General features: G+C 37.5%; 2 long non-coding RNA genes across 2 annotated transcripts; both read left to right on the forward strand.

Moving 5' to 3' along the window:
- The first annotated feature begins 8,450 nt into the window (after window positions 1-8,450).
- Window positions 8,451-10,064, forward strand: LOC126829559 (uncharacterized). The gene is made up of 4 exons (XR_007683449.1): window positions 8,451-8,574; window positions 8,769-8,843; window positions 9,413-9,479; window positions 9,903-10,064. It is a non-coding gene; the product is annotated as an uncharacterized LOC126829559 (long non-coding RNA).
- Window positions 10,065-11,314: 1,250 nt separating this feature from the next.
- LOC126829560 (uncharacterized) lies at window positions 11,315-13,319 on the forward strand. The gene is made up of 5 exons (XR_007683450.2): window positions 11,315-11,393; window positions 11,817-11,928; window positions 12,266-12,334; window positions 12,677-12,806; window positions 13,091-13,319. It is a non-coding gene; the product is annotated as an uncharacterized LOC126829560 (long non-coding RNA).
- Window positions 13,320-20,145: the final 6,826 nt, after the last annotated feature.

The raw sequence follows: 20,145 nt of genomic DNA on the forward strand, positions 1-20,145 counted from the left end.
ATTTGATTGGTCAAGACTTTGGAACATAGCAACTCTGCTTTTAATTGAGGTAAAATGTTTAGACTTGATGTAGATGTTCATTAGGTAAATGTCTTGACTGAGTTTAATGATTAACATTACCAGCTGAATATAAACAGATTCTATCTGATAGAGAGTGATGAAACTTAGTGTATTGCTTGATACTTTTGAAAAAAAATAATGTGCGATTAATTAATGTGTGTCATCTATTTATATTTCGGCGGGGGACATCAGCTTTGCTGTTGGCTTGTTAATTATATTTAAAGGACAATATTGGTGTCAGTCATTATCACATGTGATAAACCTGGTTAAACACGTTCCAGATCATTGCGACGATAAATATAATGTGGTAAAATTATATTTGGAACGTGTTTAACCAGTTCTATCACATGTGATAATGACCGACACCAATATTGTCCTTTAAGAGCAGTATTTCGTGATCACGGATGATAGCGGGAGCATTGCTTTGTACGGATGCCGTTGTAGGGTTAGGCATTTTGAGTTTTCAATGACATTAGGCAAAATCTTTGTTGGGGATCTCCGCTTGACTGCTTTCTGCGACAGATTACTAGGTCTCGGAAATTTTAGTAAAAAATTCAATAATGTAGTTAGATAGTTAAAAAAAAACATCCACTGCTGAGTTATAGAATAATATATTCTAGTTCCGCGAAATGGCTCCAGTAGTCTAAATCTAGAGTTTACAGTGCAACCCCCTTCAATGGTTTTGATGGAACAATGTCTTAAAATTTACCATGACATCCACTCTTTTCAAATGCACCCATTAGAAAACACTTGTTGGCTTTATTTTTAAAACAAAAACAGCCTCACATTCCCCAGCAGTAGCAAATTTGGCCGCCTATTTTGATCGAGATTCCAATTGGCTCTGTGCATGTATTAGTATTTCTGTGGAAATAATAAGTAGATGTAACCCACAAGAAAAATTTTCGAAAAAACTGTGACATTTTTTTTTCATCGCCTGAAAGGATGCCCCAGTTTGAATACACCATGGGGAGTAGGTCTGTACTTTTCCGGCGAAAATGTTTTTTATACTGATTAAAATTTTAACTCTGCATTACTTTTTAGATAGAAGGTTCTGCTAACTCTGACATCACAAGATTATATTGCAGAAGGTCATAGTGAAGTAATGGGGTTCTGTCAACTTGCCACTTTCAAAGCTGTCAGTGAAGATGAGCTTAATATACTCCTTTAAAGATGTCCCAACAAATCGTGCTATTTGGATGCTATGCCTACTTGGCTCCTGGAGAACTGTTCTGAATCACTAGTGCCAACTATCACTTCCATCATGCACATGTCCTTGTCAGAAGGCCATGTACCTACATTTCTAAAGGAAAGCTATAATTAATCTTCTGAAGAAACCCAGACTTCTTAAAGAATAACCGACCAGTTTCAAATCTCTCCTTCTTGTCCAATTTGATTGAACGTGTTACAGAAAGACTCAAATAGCACATGGCAGGACATTCGTGTCTGGAGCCCTTGAGGCCAGCCTGCCGTTCATTCCACAGCACATAGACAGCACTGCTCAAAATGCAGAATGACAGCATTCAGGCAGTGGATACAAGTGGTGTGGCAATTCTTGTGTTCCTCGACTTGACAGCAGCATTTAATACCATAGATCACGGTATGCTGTTGTCAATTCTAGAGAAAAGAGTTGGCCTATGGGGGTTTGCCCTGGGGTGTCTTTCCGGCTTTAGTTTTGAATTTAGGATTACCCGCCAGCTTTTTAATCTAATTAAGGTAAAAGTTCTTCTGGGCAGGCATAAGGAATACAGCTTGTAGCCCCATTAATAACCAATGATGCCAAAAAAGACCTGGGTATACACTTAAATGGCAAACTATAACTGGGAAATAGACCTCATCCTCAAATTGTTCAAATGCTTCACATTGAATTGGGAATAAATCTGTTTTAAACTATATCCCCCATCTCGTTCACAGGGTTTTCGGAAAAGGATGGGGTTTGTATTGTAATAGCCAGGATGCTACACAATATGTCCGTTAATAACTGTAGTCCTGTTCGCATTCAGAGCGTTTTCGACGAAGGGGTTGGTGAAAGGGTTCGTCTTCTCATGAACTCAATGCCCCATACAAAATCTGAAAACGATCGGTTATAAACTGTGGCCACATTCACCGAGTTCGTCTGCCAATGACCCCAATGCTTCAAACCAAATTTGAAAAAACAAATCTGTTATACTCTTTTGTCGCATACACGAGGTTTTCGAAGAAAGGGGCATAACTCTGGATCGGAAGGTCCAAGGTCGTTTGATCCCTAACAAATATTGTTGAAATGAAATGAAATGGGGTTTAACGTCCTACTCCTATACTGGACTAATGAAGACGGGCATACGCCATACAGTGTGCTATGAGGGAAATTTTGCCCGGGCAGCGGCACTATGGCCTACTCTTTTATCGAATTCAAACTGCCAAGGCATCTTTTACGTGCATTCCAATGTATACACGGCACCTCGGTTTTTCGTCTCATCCGAAGGACTAGACATGTCCTTGTCAGGCCCTCCATTTTGCACCACTGACAAGGGGAAACCACGTCGAAAAATCTGGATGAACTTTCTCGGCCAATGCAGGGATCGAACACCCGACCTCTAGGCTAGCGAGCCAGCGTCTTAACCACCTAGCCGACTCGGGAGGATTCGGAATCTTTGTAAAGATTTTACCCTTTGCTTAAAGTAGGTCGTTAAGCCCCATTTCATTTTAACAAGATTTTCGGCAACTGGGTGTAACTCAGGAACAGAAGTGAATATCGATTAGGTTCGTCATGTCACTAACCCAGTGATTCATATTAAATCTGAAAAAGATCGGTTAAAAACTGTAGTTTCGTCAAATGGGTGTAATGCGGAACAGAAATGAGTGTTCTGAAATCAGAAACGATCGGTTTAACACTGTGGCATCTTTCGCAAAATGAAATGAAATGGGGTTTAACGTCCTACTGTTCTGCTCCTATGCTGGGCTAATGAAGACGGGCATACGCCAGTGTGCTATGAGGGAAATTTTGCCAGGGCATCGGCTCTATCGCCTACTCTTATATCGAATTCCAACTGCCAAGGGATCTTTTACGTGCATTCTAATGTATACACGGGACCTCGGTTTTTCGTCTCATCCGAAGGACTAGACAGTTGTCCTTGTCAGGCCCTCCGTCCTGCATCACTGACAAGGGGGAACCACGCCGGAAAATCTGGATGAACTTTTTCGACCAATGCAGGGATCGAACACCCGACCCCCAGGCTAGCGAGCCAGCGTCTTACCCAATTAGCAACGTGATCCCCAGGCATCTTTCGCATTTACAAAGTTTTCTGTCATGACCCCAATGCTTCATACCAAATTTAAAAAATCACGTGGGAAGTTTTTCTGGTAAAAAGGGCACACCTCCGATTCACACACAATCAAACTCATCTTCATATTTTGTGTAACGGAAGGTCTGAAGCACATCCAAAATCAAACTCATCCTAGATCTTTTCATCCTTGACATTTATAGTAACTTTAATCTGAATCAGACAAGATTTATGGCCCCTGGAGGGTCCCCAAATTCTGTATTTATTTCATATTTTGAGTATAAGGCAGCAGTTTAGGGTTGGGTTATACCTGGTATACGTATTGCAAGCTTTTCCACTATTTGCGTAAGAGGAGCGGCCATTTGACGACAAATCTCGGTCTGATTTTCATGAAATTCGCACTCAACCATCATTATGGTGTCACCGTGATATATGTGAACGTTTTTTAAAATAAAACTAATTGCGTCCGTTACGCGCCAATATCGAAAGGAATGGAAATAGAAATATTACAAAAAGAACCGAACAAGTAAGATATAAAATAAGATTACAATGCTTTTATGGCTAAACATGGATTATTAATATTGTCAACTTCAATCACTAAATGTCAAGACCCTTGCATGAACATATGCTATGTATATGTTTGTCCTCGTCATGAAAATATTAGTCCCTTGCTACAGACTTTTAAGATCACATACAGCATTATCAACTTATGTAAGTACGATTATAGAGCAAATGTACATGCAATTCTACATCGAAGTCATGCAGCATAATTCAGTCATGTTTAAAGCGATGAGGCTATTGAGAATTATGCACGGACCAACCCAAGTTAAGTGGACAGAGCTAGACGAATCAAATGGTACAGTAGGAGAAGCGGTTGCTGAATTAATACAACTACATAAACAGATGTTAAACGTGCTTATTTATTTAGGATTTTCTATAAAAGTTGTAACGAAACAGGTATCACAATATGATATTCGAACAAGTTTATAATTTCGGATTAACGAAATTTCCGTAATCACGTCAGAAACACATTTCGTTTCGATATACTTATTCTGTTCCTAATTAAATTTATAATCATGAACATTATATAACTAATGTTTAATTAAATATCATACCTATATCTTATAGTATCTTATCTCAAATATATCTAATATAAACGATTGACATCCTATACAACATATCATTCTTATACAGTATATTATCACAATGATTTACTTATTATTGATACTATACTCCATATATTTAACTAATGCCTTGCCTAAACCAACGTTTAAACTTCATAATAATGGCGGAGGAGAATTTGCAATTCCAGGTAAGGGTATAAAGGCTATCTATAAAGAATATTTACATTGGCATCTATGAAAAGGTATCGGATGATTTCTGATATCATGTCAGCACAATGTATGCACGCCTGGATCGGCCTCATAGGGCACAGGAACAATGCATACCTGCCTTCAACAATCCAGGAATTCGTCTAGGACAACGCCGGGAAATTAAGTTTTCTGACTAAAATGACCCCTTACCCGTGACTATAACCCGGACCATAACTGAGTAAGCTATCCAAACTCAGTATTTTCCACGTTATAATTTATGGACAAAGTCTCACAAACGTGAAAACTTACAAATTTCTGTTTTACATGAGCTTATTCTTAATCGGTAAGTTGCATTGTCCATTCCAGATAAACAGTAGGACGTTAAACCCCATTTCATTTCATTTCCATTCCAGATAAGTTCTGTCAGTACAGTTTCTAAACAACTATCAACATCCAAGAATCAATCCTAATAACTGTAATAACGAACTATTATTAGTGTTCCAAGATTGTTCTGTGTGTTATTATCTTGAATCTTATCTTATTTTGGTAGGTGTAAATGGTGTTAAGAATGTACATTTTATATATGACAATGGTGCCAGTCTAGAAGAATCGACTGGGAAAGCCGTTCAAGGGGGTAAGAGTACATTTAGAACCTGTGCGGTGGTTATTATTTTACTGTGATTCATGGAATTTACCTAAAAAACAATACGCATAATTAAAAACATGTTAATGTACCTCCAGCCCGCGCCCACTCTCTCATATCGTCGTCATAATAGACTGCTCACTCTCCCTTGCTACATAATACCTGCATTGGTCCCCAAATCCCCATCAAGTCTTAATCTTATAGCTTTTATCGTATTTTCAAGTAAGACCTAAAGTATAATTTAAAATAACCTTTCTCACTTTCTTGATTAGCCCTTCTCTCTCCGCCTGCTACCCGAGTTTAAACGTATAAATTCAAATACTTCGGAATTTATCGAGGAATGACAATTGAGGAATAACTAACTAAAAATGATTGGTAAAATAAACATCAAATCTGCCAGGCTACTGTGTAGTCTGTTTTTCAAAAGTAAGAGTATGATCGTTATAGAAGAAATAGTATTATTTTAGGACTGGCCTACAATCGAGATCATTACCTTGATAAGGCGATGGGATTGGTGATCGACGTTCTATAAAGTTATTAATATGTAGACTATGAACGATTTAAAGATTTTAAAAAAATGTTTTGGAATTCCGTTATTTTTTATGTTGTCACCAAAAGCTCAATGTATTAGTTATCATCAATAAAAGACGCACAACTTTTATCTAAGTCGAACAAGGTTGAATGTTATCTTGTGTCTAGATGTATATATAAAATCTATGTGGAGCAAAGTTTATCTGAAAATATGCAGCGTGCTCAATTAAATAGGCTGAGCATTAGAGTTATGTTATGCACTTATTCTAAAAATATACTTTTGAAAATGCAAATAATCCCTTACTCAGTGCCGTAACTTCAAGGAACGGGTTCTGAACCGTTACTAAAAAATGCAGTTAGCGACGGTATGCCAATGTCTGAGATTTAATGTGTTCACTCAGCAAAATAAATGAGTTTTTTTTTTTTATTTAATAACATCTTAAATATGTAATAAAATAGTAAGTGAAGACTAAGGATTGACTGTAACACACGGTTTGTCGCTTGATGTTTCCAAATAAATATACGGTGGCTTTAAATTAAGTTGTCAGCTATATACCTGGCAGTATTACGGTTATCCCCCAGATCGATTTTGTAGTGGGATGTCATTATCAAACATGATTGCACATTAAATTAGATTTAAAAGTTTAATTTTTAATTTAAAAGTAACGGTTCTTTAGAACTTAACTGTTGAGGAAAATGTCCCAAATATTTGTGACGCTGACAAAGAGTTAAACAGAATCAGTTATCTGACCACATTTTCGGTTGGCCGCTTCTGAAATATGGGATATTTCCCCATTTAATGTTAATGAGATACAGAAACTGGAAGTAACATACAAGTAAACTTGCAACTGTCCACCCTACATTTCAAACTAACCAACTTCTGAACTCTCGTATCCTTCCGCCTCAAAATTATAAATATTTACCTAAACCTGGCGGAAAATGTATATTCAAGCCCCTTTCTTCGACTCTACACCAAAAAGTCAACACAGATCGTCATGCAAAAGGGAAAGGGGAGAGAAAGAATAAAAATAACTTTGGCCCTTACTTCATGGAGTGACGATTTAGGTGGGCCGAGTCCACATTAGCTATTTCAGCATCACGTTTCGATAGAAACTTGACCTAATTGTCGAAATATATTTTTCATCGCCCACTGATGTCACGAGAAGTGCTTTAATTATCATTTGCAATAGGTGTATGTAAAGATAACGACTTGTAATTTCACCCAGCTCTTTGATAACAAATTGTCAGTAATTAATGTGTTTCTTTAATAAAATATTGCTTAAACCAATTTATTCATCTTTCAGTGGATAATGTTTGGCGTTTCACAGCACATCAATTATCCGAGAAAAAAGTTCGATATCAGGCTAAATTAGTCTTTGAGAATGGAGACGTGGTTCACAGTAGGAAACAGGAAAACAACATAGGTGATTTTTATGTACCAAACAAATTGTATTCATCGTCCGCCTGTTTTTTTTGTATTTCATTTTATCTGATTACTAAACATAACCGAGGTTTAGACGAGTTCTCTTCAAATGTACATGATGTTAAAGATATGAAATCAAATGAAATGAAATGTACCTATGAGGGAAATTCTGTCTACTCTTGTATCAAACTGGAACTGGCAAAGGTTATTTTACCTACACGCCAATGTGTGCGTTGTCCCTTGCAAACCCTCCGTCCTACACCACTGACCAGGTGGACCCACGTCGGATAAAGAGATGTTTCCTCGATAACCGTGATCCTAAATACATACACGAAAGATATCGGTTGAAAAAGTTACCAATCCATCGGGATATTATTTCAAGGAAAACTGTACATGGTTTAAGGTGGCCGCTATTAGGTACCCATAGCTAAGAAACCCCATCTCTCGACCCTGCGTGTCTAGAAATAAGAGACGGTGCTATATAGTTTCTTCTGGCAGAATCCAACGTGGACTACATAGTACTTCAGTAAGCAAAACTGTCAATTTTTTCTTCAAAACAACAATTGGTTATTGTTATTTATTACATTTCTGCCACCCCTAATCCTACCTGACACGGGTGCAGATCATCTCTTTTAAATCTTAAGGCCACAAAGCTTATTAGGCAATATTACAAACTTCAGAATAAATAGTTTAGAGGATTGGAGATATTGCCTAATTAGTAATTATGATCGTGAAAACATATTATAACTAATCCGAATCTTTACCCTTTACTCAATTCGTCATTTATGTTTTAACTTTTAAAACTAGTGAACACTAGTCAGGACAAAGTTATCCAATACATGTTTACATTTGCAATGAAGATATCATTCGAGACTATGGTGTGGTATGCTCAATGGAAGCATGTATCAGATTCAGGATGCTAAATTGTTCGAGTTCAACTGCATTATGAATATGTTTTTACTAAATCCTCGAAGTTGGATAGGTCGAAGTGATACAAATTTGAAATACAATCTGATCGGGATATTTAAACTTTTTAAGTATATATCAAGACAGATCAAATTTTATTTAGGGACGGTTAGTATATTAATCTGCTGCGATTTGTTTGGAATTTAGAAACTTCTAATTTACAGGTAACATCTTAGTTATGGAAAGTTGCTTTACATCAATAATTATTAAAACACGTTTTGAATAAGCTAATGAGTTTTTATTCTGTGTTCATTAGAACCGCTGTTAAAACTACCACCCCAAAGACTGCGAGGAGCTGTTATATTTCGTGATGATTTTAATGGTAACCAACTCAATACAAACAATTGGATGATCGCTGTTACAGCTACAGGCGATTGGGTCAGTTAATAAGATTTTTTAAATATTATTATAACATTCGATTTATATCATTTCCGCCTACTTTCTCCTTACAATTACGCCACACCTAGTTTTTGTAACAAATTAAATATATGGCTCTTCTACACATCTCTACCTTGACGTAGATTTCAAGCCTTTCGATCGTGATCTAATTAACTATTTTACCTGTCTTTCAGCATGACGAATTCCAGTGTTATACAAATGATGCTAGAAATGTTTATGTAAATAATGGTTACTTATACCTCAAACCTGTAAGTTTAACGTCTTTTTTGCTCCAGCTGGGACATGGAGACGGCTATACACCCTGCTGTGTACAGCCTACTCGTTTTTTTTAAAATTCCAACTGCCGACGGTTCTTTTACATGCACGCCAACGTGTATATTCGAACGACATGGCGAAGAACCTAGAATCCCCGGCTATTGAATCTGCTCCTTAATCACCGAGCCAATGTTGCATCGAAAATATGTCCTGCTCGAACGTTGGAACACTGTGTATTAAGGTGTTTGAAAAGAGTACAGTTGTGAAGAAATATCAATCGATCGTGTCAGAACCAATGCGAAGACAGATTCGTGGGTGTTAAAGATTTAATTTAAGTTTGGAACCTGTGTAATAATACATAATACCACTTCTTACGTACAGTTGTGAAAAAATTTCGACCGATGGTGCCAGAACCAATGCGAAGAAGGATTCATGGGTGTTAAAGATTTGGAAGCTTTGTAATATATAATACCTCTTCGTAAACCAGAATTGATATCAGATGTTCTGTTAATGTTATACTATGAGATAACTAATATCCATAATGTTTATTGGTTTTATCTAGACTTTAACAGTTGACAGTGGACATTTTACTGAGCAAGATCTATATACTGGAGTTATGGATGTAAAAAGTAAGCTAATATTTGTATTAATCACTTTGTAAATTACTCGTCGTTTCCTTCTATTTTTCTTTCGTATTCTTTTCTTTACATATATCCTGATTTTTTATTGTCCAAGAGTTAAGAACTGATTTTAAAAGGCGGTGGTACGACCCGGGTGATGGCAGGTGGGTTTTCCAGCTTGGTACCCTTGTAAATTGTGCAGGGAAATGAAAATGAAATAGCGTCTAGCCCGTGTATATAATGTTGTGCATATAAAAGGACCATTGACATTTGAAGTTCGATGACCAGTAGGCGGAAACGCCGTTGTCTGGGCAAAATTTCCTTAATTGCACACGGTGTGGTGGATGGATGGATGGACGTCTTCATTAATCCGGATAATGCAGACATGTAAACTCAATTCCATTTCTTAATTTGTACTAATATTTGTTACAGAAACGTGGGGAGTATGTACGGATAGTGGATTTAGAGGTTGTTATCGTGATGCTAAGAATGGTTTATTACCACCAATACTGTCTGGAAGAGTTGAAAGTTATCCTACAATTAAGTATGGAACGGTTACGATCAGAGCCCAGATTCCCAAAGGGGACTGGTTATGGCCCGGTAAGGATCTTTATGATATTGTTTAATTACTATTTCTTATATACACTGCCAGAAAATCAACTGGTCTATGTGTACGTATACATGTCCCTGTGCAGTCGAGATAATAAAATTTTCCATTTAAATTGCATTTGACAAGATAAAGAGAATCCATCACAATAAGAACAACAAAACTAGGCTATTGGCCATAAAAATTCCTTGTTGCTATGAATCCAAGATATAAAATAAAACCAAGTACGAACAATCCAAACCATTAGACAAAATTCGAAGTCCTAAAAAAACGGTATTGGCAAAATAGTGTAATCAGCAAATGGACTGTTCACCGTGACAAAATACACGACAAACAGTGGTATCAGGTGTCCGGAAGAGTATGCTTACCCTGCCTGGCGCCACACCCGCCATAGCTGCATCCAAACTATTAGGCGAAACCTCGGTAAAATAGCGTGATTGGTCAATGGACTATCCGTATGCAAAATGCACGTGATGAACAGTGTTAACGATGTAGTAGACATAATCCGGGAGATAGTATACGCGTCAATTAAATATATCTAGAATAATAGCCGAAAGGGACATGCTATGTTTACCAATCAAGTCAATATGACGGCCATAAAACTTTTTAAAGGTTTTTGTAAGTTTAGTGGGCAAGTATCCCTGTAGTTGAAGCTTAGATGACAAATGCCTCGATCTACTTAAAATATCAGAATAAAAAGAACAAGCTCACGGGTAACGAATTAGCTGAGACACAGACACTCCAAAAGCTGGTGATATTGGAATGTTACTGTATACTAATGAATGGAAAGTTACCAATCGGAAAGTTACGTCATCACGTTTATCGTACAATTTAACACTCAGTTTATGGCAATTGTCAAAATCGAGACGCAGATCCAAGTAGGAAGCATAATTGTCACTGTCAGTAGTGTTACCAATATTTGCAATTTGACAACACGTCGGCCCATGGTTCTCTTGAATGTCTTTAATTGCATATTGTGGCGTTTAAAGCGCAGGGTCAGTCACAAATCTGAGTTCGTGTTTAGTTAAAGAAACCAGGGGGTTTATGGCCTCCAGACAATATTCAATTAAAAATGCCCCAAACTACAAACACTATTATCCAGATCGATGAACTCAAGCATAGGCTTTGACTGATATTCCTACAAACCTTATGACGATAAAAAGTGATATTTGCCTTACGTCAAACTGTCCCTTTAGGTTAAAGTAAAATTACTATTAATTATATATTTTCCAAAATAGCAATATGGATGATGCCTAGAAATGGCACGTATGGTGGATGGCCAAGATCTGGGGAAATGGATATGATGGAAGCATCTTGTAAGAAATTTAATTGCTTTTTAACCAAGACAAAAAATACGAAATATAAAACAGTTGAAAGTTAGCTATATCAACTTTAGAAATATATATAAAGCGGTGCCCGGTGTTTTAATACAGATAAGAATGATCACAACACCTGGACAGGGGGTAAACACAATAATACCTAATTGGACACGATTTCTTAAACCGGTTTGGCCTTGTACTGTATTAAATCTGTCCCTCTCGGATGCACATGAAATGTGAGTCGGGTGAAAGCTGATCGGTTGCATATAAATGTGGTACTGGTGTTTTTCTTTACCTGTGATGAATTCAATGGCCGTGTAGTCCTACTTTCATACGTCTTCCAATTTACTTAAATATGTCGCCTTATATTGACTAACCGACAAATCAATTAAGTATGTAATTCTAAGTCATTTATTACAGGTAATGAAGTAATGTATTTTGACGATGGCACTAAGGTTGGAATACAAAGAGTAACATCAACAATTCATTTTGGACCAGACGCTATAGAAGACCATCCACTTCATGGTGATAAGTATGTTATAATTTGTTATTTTTCATGGGTTTTGTTTACACATACCAGGGAGTAGTTGCCACTGCTTATACGGCAGTTATCTGCCAATAGCGCTGAAACCACTCGAGGTTTTTTTTTCTCCATTTGCAGGGGTGAAGGAGCAAAGTGCGTTATTGCTCCTCCTTCCGTTTGCCCTGGACGCATAGTACTTGCCGAAGTTCGTACAAACAACAATCAATATAGTTTTCTTAATTATACAAAGTGATCATTTATCATTTATTAATTAATGGTTAATATTAACTCTTGAATGCTACTTTTGTATAATAGATGATTGAATGCGTTTTTATTCAACTTTCAGAATCAAATCCCAGGGTGATTGGCACAGTTTCCACATTTACACGCTTGATTGGTCACCTGACCATGTCATGTAAGTAACCTTATAGATCTTGATAACGACCCAGGTTAAGCTTAATTTAAATAAAATACTGCCTTGTTTGTTACTAGTTTTTACCATTGTGAACTTAATAGATTGCCCAGTTATCAATGTGGATTTTTAAATTGTCAGTTACCGCCCTTGAGAGTGTAATGTGAGTTATGGCCCTTATTGAGGTTATTTGTTTAGTTCAAGTCTGCTAGTGGGCATGTCTGACAAATATATAATTTGAGGTGGGGGCATAATACAATAGCCATCGACAAAATCTGGCTTACGGGGAAATAATGATCATATACAGTTTAAGACCTATCTCATTTCCTCTGTTTCTAAAATTAGTCTGAGTGTTGATGGAGAAGTTGTTAGTAGAATGGACATTCCAGATGGAACATCAGTTTGGGAAAAATACAACTTTAACGGCACCAACCCGTGGACTAGAGGCGCTAAGATAGCTCCTTTCGATCAGGAGGTACGTTTTATTCATATACATAAAATGTGCAGACTAGTGACATAAACGTTTTTTACGTACAAAGAGTAGAATAATGCTATAATTAGATACAATCTACCATTCTTAGCAATCTGACACCAACTTAATTTCGATCCCACGACCGAATAGGGTCACTTGTTTTAACCTCAAGGCTACTTTCCAAGTAAGTGAATAGTGTCAGGTGTAAGTGAATTAGTAAAATAAAGAAATGCCATGTTATTATTAAACTAATTTTATTATAATAAAGCGGGGTTTTTTTTGTTTAGTTTTACATGATCTTGAATGTTGCTGTAGGAGGAATAAGAGGCATGTTTGGTGAAGGTTATGTCCACTATGCTTACCCAAAACCATGGAGCCAATACGACATCGATCCATTAAAACCTTTTTGGGAACATCGTAAAGAATGGATGCCATCTTGGCGTGGAGACGACGTAGCTATGATTATAGATTATGTTGAATTTAGACTTATGTAATTTATATATGTATCAAGCTGTTAACATGTGTATAATATTTTATTGGTATAAGCTTATATTAAATAAAAGAAACTATTTCATAGGTATTCTTCCTTTACGCGCATTGCCTTTAGATAATAGATAAAAATGGCTATAGCTTAGCATATTTTAATATGTATAACTGGTTTATTGTCGCCTACAAGATACAGAGATACAGGCGAAAATAAACCATTTATACAGTGATTATCCATTCCTTGTCTTCGAAATTGGGATACATATTACGCCGTCTCTCCACAGTCATCTTTGCCACCAGAAGAGACTGGTTTGTAATTGTCGTGTTTGGGCTACTTAATACAATTTTAGGACGTGCGAAGGGTTAATCACCTCATGACAATTGACTGATATGTCAGAATATAACTGTAATGTTACAATGTCAGGGTTTCAAAATTCACTGAGATTTATCTTTTGCTTATCTGAACAGACCTATAAAATATATGTAGAACTTTTGTTTGGGGATGGGCTCAGATAAATCAGTGTACATGGTAGAAAGTAAATAGATCATTGGCTAGAACGCCCACTAGAATATGCAGCTCCAAAACTGAGATACAACTTTTGTTTTGATATCTAAAAATGCCAAACCCTAACCAATTATCCCAGAGCACCACAACCAAGTCAAGCATACGTCATGCAATGTCCTATGAGATAAAGTTTACCAGATGCTGGCAGGACATCAACCAGGATCATTCCGAGGAACTGTGTCGGTCCATACCGGGAACGACCTCAAGACGAGTGAACCCTCTCTCTATTTAAATGGATGAACAATTCATAAATATACACATTATCCATAAACCCACAAATATAGCATACATACCATGGATTATATAGAGACACCCTTGTTTTATAGAGATTTGAAAGAGTGGAATATTTTGAGAATGCAGCGCGGACGAAGGGTGGGGGTATGGTGTACAATCCTGCACATCTAATAGACCCAGCTCTCCCTACACACCCTATCCGGGATAGGCGAGGATATACAATAATTGTGAGTAATACAGGGCTGAAAATGACTTTTTGTGAAGTTTTAAATCTTTTTGGCAAATGAATAAATTGTTAAACTACTTAGAAGGTAATTGTGTTCATCTCAGGGCCACATTTCCTTAAGCCATACAATAAACAACTGATAGTTTTATCATTATAAGTTTTAAACTGTTTTCGAATGTCAGTGTCGGATGTAGCTATATGCTTGACGGGTGGAAGTCTAGGACCCAAAACTTAAGTTCTGCAATAATTATAATATGTTATCCTTCGGCTTTTTACCAGTTGCTTGCTCCGAGAAGTTATCATTTTACCTATTCTATTTTCAGAGTACTAAAATTGGACCATCTCCCTTAATGTCTTATGCGTAATAATTTGTTTAGATAATAATCCCTTATCACGTAACCTTGGATTAACGTTGTATAAATGATAGCTCGCAAGGAAGTCATTCAAATTCGTGGGATACCTACACGTTCCCTCTTTTAATTCTGGTTTGGACGGGTTGTGTGGCTAGTGCCATACCGAATCCTAAGTTTACATTATTAGCTGATGGAGGAGAATTTTCTTTAGATGGTTTGTATTATATTTTTATTGCTAAACAACAAAATATTAGCTCAAAACATTTTGTTTTAAAAGATAGGGACCAAACAGGCAGCATCAGTTTATACAAGTGCATACAACTCATTGATTTGACCCACAATAATAAGCGTTCTTTTGTAGACTGACAAGATAAAGCTGGTCTTGAAATATAACCGATTTTTTTATTCCACTGTCGATGCAGTCAGCTAACTATAAAATAATAGATCAAGATAATTCAATACTTATTTTGGTCATAAATCAAATATGTTTTGTAAGCACTGATGTACTGGGTGAAATGTTACCAGGACAGCGGCGTTTTCGCCTATACTTATTCGAATTAGACCTGTCAAGGGTTCATTTATGTGCATGTCCACAGAACCTTGTCAGCCCCCACCCGTTCGTTCTGCACAACTGAATGACCTCGTTTAACACTGAAATCGATCGCTGGACCACCTGGTTATTTAGCCCGTGCCTTGCTCACTGAGCCACCAAATAGGGTTAGGTGGACAAAAGTCGGCTTTCTTTTGCTAGATGAGAATCTGTCTCCCTTTAACTTGTTATGTCAAAAGACAAAAGCCGGCGTGGAGATATTACCAATTTTGTGTTCCATAGTAAGCCAAATATGAAATCACAGATCACCTTAATGTCATCAATAAAATCGGGTTAGGTGAATAAAAGTTGAACGTCAAGCCCCATTTCAATTTGAAATAAGTTTAGGTTCTTTAATAGTGTAGCTAAAGAAAGCATAAATTTCTTTTGATTAATTTCAGGCATACCAGATGCAGTTTCTGTTCGTTTTGATTATATAGTTGGTAATGAATTGGTTCGGATTGGAGAAGCTACGAAAAGAGGTAGCGTATACGTTGTTTCCCATTTGACAATATGATATATTTTGTTTTTCATCTTATTTAAATTGATATGTGCGTTTCGATGTGAATGTAACCGGAAAATATGTACCTTGGTTATTACAACTGGTTAACAGGATCTAAAGGAGCCGAGGACGAGATTGTCTGAATTAAAACGACCATTACCAGTGTACAACTCGGTGTACATTTTGACTGGGTTCTTAAGGGGCAAGAAACAATACGTTTGCTCGGCATTGTTCATATCAAAGATATCAAAAAGGTACAGGCATTGGATTGAGCGCTTTGTTTCCAGCTTCTAGGGTTAATTCACACTAAGAACCACTGCTACAGTTTAAATATAAGTATCATCATTGCGTAGTAGTTTCCAGAATTTAATATATTGCGAAACCTTAATCAAATCGTTTTAGGTAACGCATGGTACTATAAGGACCCAACTATAAGAGCCCCTGGTAACATTGTGTTTTTCAGTAGAGTAGATTTTAACAATGGAGACATTATCTTCAGTGACAACATTACATGGAAATCTGGTTAGTAAATTTTGTATTTCAATTGTTTGTCGCAAATATTTCCAGCGTGTGCATCATCATTATCATCATCAAGAAAAGATTAAGTTGTTACCATACCTTAAGCTGTATCACATTTGTTAATCTTTTCTCTACAAACAGCACCATTGGCTACTCTACCACCGAGAAGAATGCGTGGAGCTGTTGCCTTTAGAGATGATTTTAATGGAAACCACTTGGACACCAATCATTGGCTAATACAGGTTACTGCAACAGGAGAATGGGTTGGTTTTCCCTTTTTACAATATAGAACTGGTTTTAAAAGTTTAAATGTTATGGGTTTTATCCAGATGTTTGTATATGTATTACGAACAATAAAGTGGGATATACCAAGAGTAACATGTAAATATTAGCCTTTGATCAATATCATACACATCTTGGTACTTGGTACTGTTTTGTCTGTTAATACGAGGGTATATAATGCACACAAAACGCTAGTATATTTTATCCAGAAATTAACTTAACTGACTCGGAATTCTGGGGTTTATTTTTTTTATACAGCACAATGAATTTCAAGTCTATACACATGATCCACAGAATGTATTCGTCCGCAACGGCCATCTATACCTGAAGCCGGTAAGTCAGAATATATACTATTCAAAAAAAGTAGGGGATATTTGATTTTTAAGTGTTATTAAAGTCACCTAATGAAACTGACGAAGAAACAAATGACAAAATGAAATGAAGTTCACATTCATCGATTTATTCCAAATGATCGTTAGACTAAGTAAGGCACAGACTGACCATTATAAGGGTAAAATGATACCCGGGGTCAAACAGCAAAGTTACCACAGCATCACAACCAAGTCAGTAACGGGTAAATCCTCCTCTGTTTGCCAAACAAGCATTGATCCGACGTGGCATACTCCTAATGAGACGTCTAAGGTCATTTTCGTCCAGATTGTCCCATTCCTGTTGCAACGCAGCAGCAAGTTCTTGGACATTGGCAGGACGTTGTTGGCGTTGACGTAACCTCTGTCCAAGCATGTCCCAGACATGCTCGATGGGGGAGAGGTCGGGACTCAGTGCTGGCCAAGGTAATGTGGTGATGTTCTGTTGTTGGAGGTAACCTGTAACGATCCTGGCCCTGTGACATCTTGCGTTGTCATCCTGGAAGATGAAACGGCGGCCATGACGTCGTGCGAACGGCACAACATGGACTGCCAAGATGTTGTCCCGGTAGTACTGGCCTGTAACACGCCCTGCAACAACATGTAAAGCCGTTCTTCCAGCAACAGTGATGCCTCCCCACACCATAACAGAACCACCCCCAAATCGATCATGTCTGATGACGTTAACGTCTTGGAAGCGCTCGTTTCGACGACGCCACACCCTCCTACGTCTGTCCAAAAAATCAACAGTGAACCTTGACTCATCTGAAAACATCACATTGCTCCAGCGTCGATTATCCCAGTGTTGACGATCCCTACACCAACGACGTCTTGCTTGAATGTGATGATCTCTCAAACAAGGGATCACGCGAGGACGTCGGGCGCGAAGGTGACCCCTATGCAGTCGATTCCGAATCGTCTGGCCACTCACTCTCACACCAGTGTCTGTTTGAAGACGAGCGCTGATCTGATTTGCTGTGATGACACGATTTCTCAAGGCCAAGGTACGGATAAATCGATCCTGGGCTTGAGTTGCCGCCCTTGGTCGACCTGAGCGTGGTCTGTCCTGTACAGACTGTGTATCACGGTATCTGGACCATAGCCTGCTTATGACAGACTGAGAAACATTCATCGTCCGCGCCGATCTGTAGCATGCCAAGGGCACGTAACCTTTCATTTTGGGTAAGCCGACGCATATCAAAATTTGTTTTCTGGTCACTAAAACAATTAAACTGATGTTTCCACCCTGGAATTCAATGCCACAATGACTGTAACATTCAAAGTCAGAGTCGTGCAAATCTTGGGTTGGACCCCCCATGATGATCCCAAGCATCACCTGCATTCCATGCGGTAGCTATTGGTGCGTTTGGGCGTCACATGTAACTGGAAATGTTTCTTCTGTTAGGTTCTATAGTGACTTTTTTCGTAGTCATTTGCATATTTTAGTATTATGCCCCCAAAATCAAATATCCCCTACTTTTTTTGAATAGTATAGGTATATAATAAACACTTAGCTAAATGCACTAGAACATGGGGTTTTAGGAAGAAAATGTATTTGATGTCTTGGTGTAACACTCGAAACCCATTAACCAAAATAGTGTACTAGTAAGTACGTAACAAATAGAATAACATATTTCATAGTTCAATACATATTCATGTAAACGCTTCAGGACACCTTGAATTAAATTTAAAAATACAAAAATCATATTTTCTCTAAATTATATTCTTTTTTCAGACACTGACAGTGGATAATTCTCATTTTACAGAAAATGATCTATATCACGGAATATTAGACGTTAAAAGTAAGTTACAAATAAAAAATGGATCAGTTTTTATAAATGTCTAACATGAGACAACCCTGGGTTCGTTTAGTGGCATTCCCATGGTATTTTTGTCTTGTATTTTAAGAAACATGGGGCGTGTGTACAGATAGTGGATTCAATGGCTGCTATCGGAATGCGAAGAATGGTCTTCTGCCACCTATATTATCTGGCAGGGTTGACAGTAAGCCAACTCTCAAATATGGCACCGTGACCGTTCGAGCTCAAATACCTAGAGGAGATTGGTTGTGGCCAGGTATGTTATTTATAGTATTAATAAAAATAGAATATAATCCCAAAATATAATCCCCCAGCAACACACTTGACAAGACTGTTGTGCGAAAGTAGAAGTTTTTATTCCAGGACGCCATATAACATAGCTTATTATACGCTCACTCATAGTTTAAATTTGAGCGCAATTGCTATTTTCGTTGTGAGTTACGGTCCTATAATTAGTGTAGCTGTTGCTGTCTGATCAATAGAGGTTACCATTTTTGACTATTTATCAAACCCTAGAACCATGATTTTTATGAGAAGACGACACCTGGGAGTGAATTTGAGTGCAACCGCTTCCTTCTTTTTGAAGTTATGGCCCTTTATTTAGCGTAATGCTGCTTGTCCGCTGTCTAGAGGCCACAAATTTTGCTTTCGGATAAGCTTGAATGTTGTTTCGAGACAAGGCTATGCAACTATAAAATTACAATGTATTACTAACAATTTCAGCTATATGGATGATGCCAAAAACAGGCAAATATGGAGGATGGCCAAGATCAGGTGAAGTTGATATGATGGAGGCTACATGTGAGTTTCTACTGACAATACGCAGTCTAGACAAACTAAACTTTACTTTTGACGGAAAACTAATACATACGTCTTAAGCACCTCAACTGTTGTGTGTGGCTATTTGAATTTTCCATTGTTTTAAGTTGCGTTCACGCTGCTATCCTGTTGATATGAAATATAATGTATCCACTAACATTGGGCTAATCTAACTTTAAAATTACTATGTAAATACACCTTTCAGCCCCAAAGATACTACTGCTTTCTTAAGCCAATGCACCAACTAAATGCAGCAAGTCCTTTAGTTTAAACCATATTACGAACTGCATATCGAGTGCAGGACGGAGGATCTGGCAAGAAACAATTATGTAGTGGCGTGAACGTAAATGAATCATTGACATTTGGGAGAAAATACCGTTCTCTGGACAAAATTATCCACACAGCACACTGCGTGGCATATACCCGTTTCCATTATCCCGGTTGGTGCAGAAACATAGGACGTTAAACCCCATTCAATTTGGTTTTTTTTGTTTTAGCACGATGCTCAAAATTAGACCATACCAACATATCTGTTCTTCTTTAAGGTAATGAAGTGATGCATTGGAGTAACGGACAGAA

This window comes from Patella vulgata, chromosome 8 (genome assembly GCF_932274485.2).
Source record: "Patella vulgata chromosome 8, xgPatVulg1.2, whole genome shotgun sequence".
Taxonomy (NCBI): Eukaryota; Metazoa; Mollusca; class Gastropoda; family Patellidae; genus Patella; species Patella vulgata.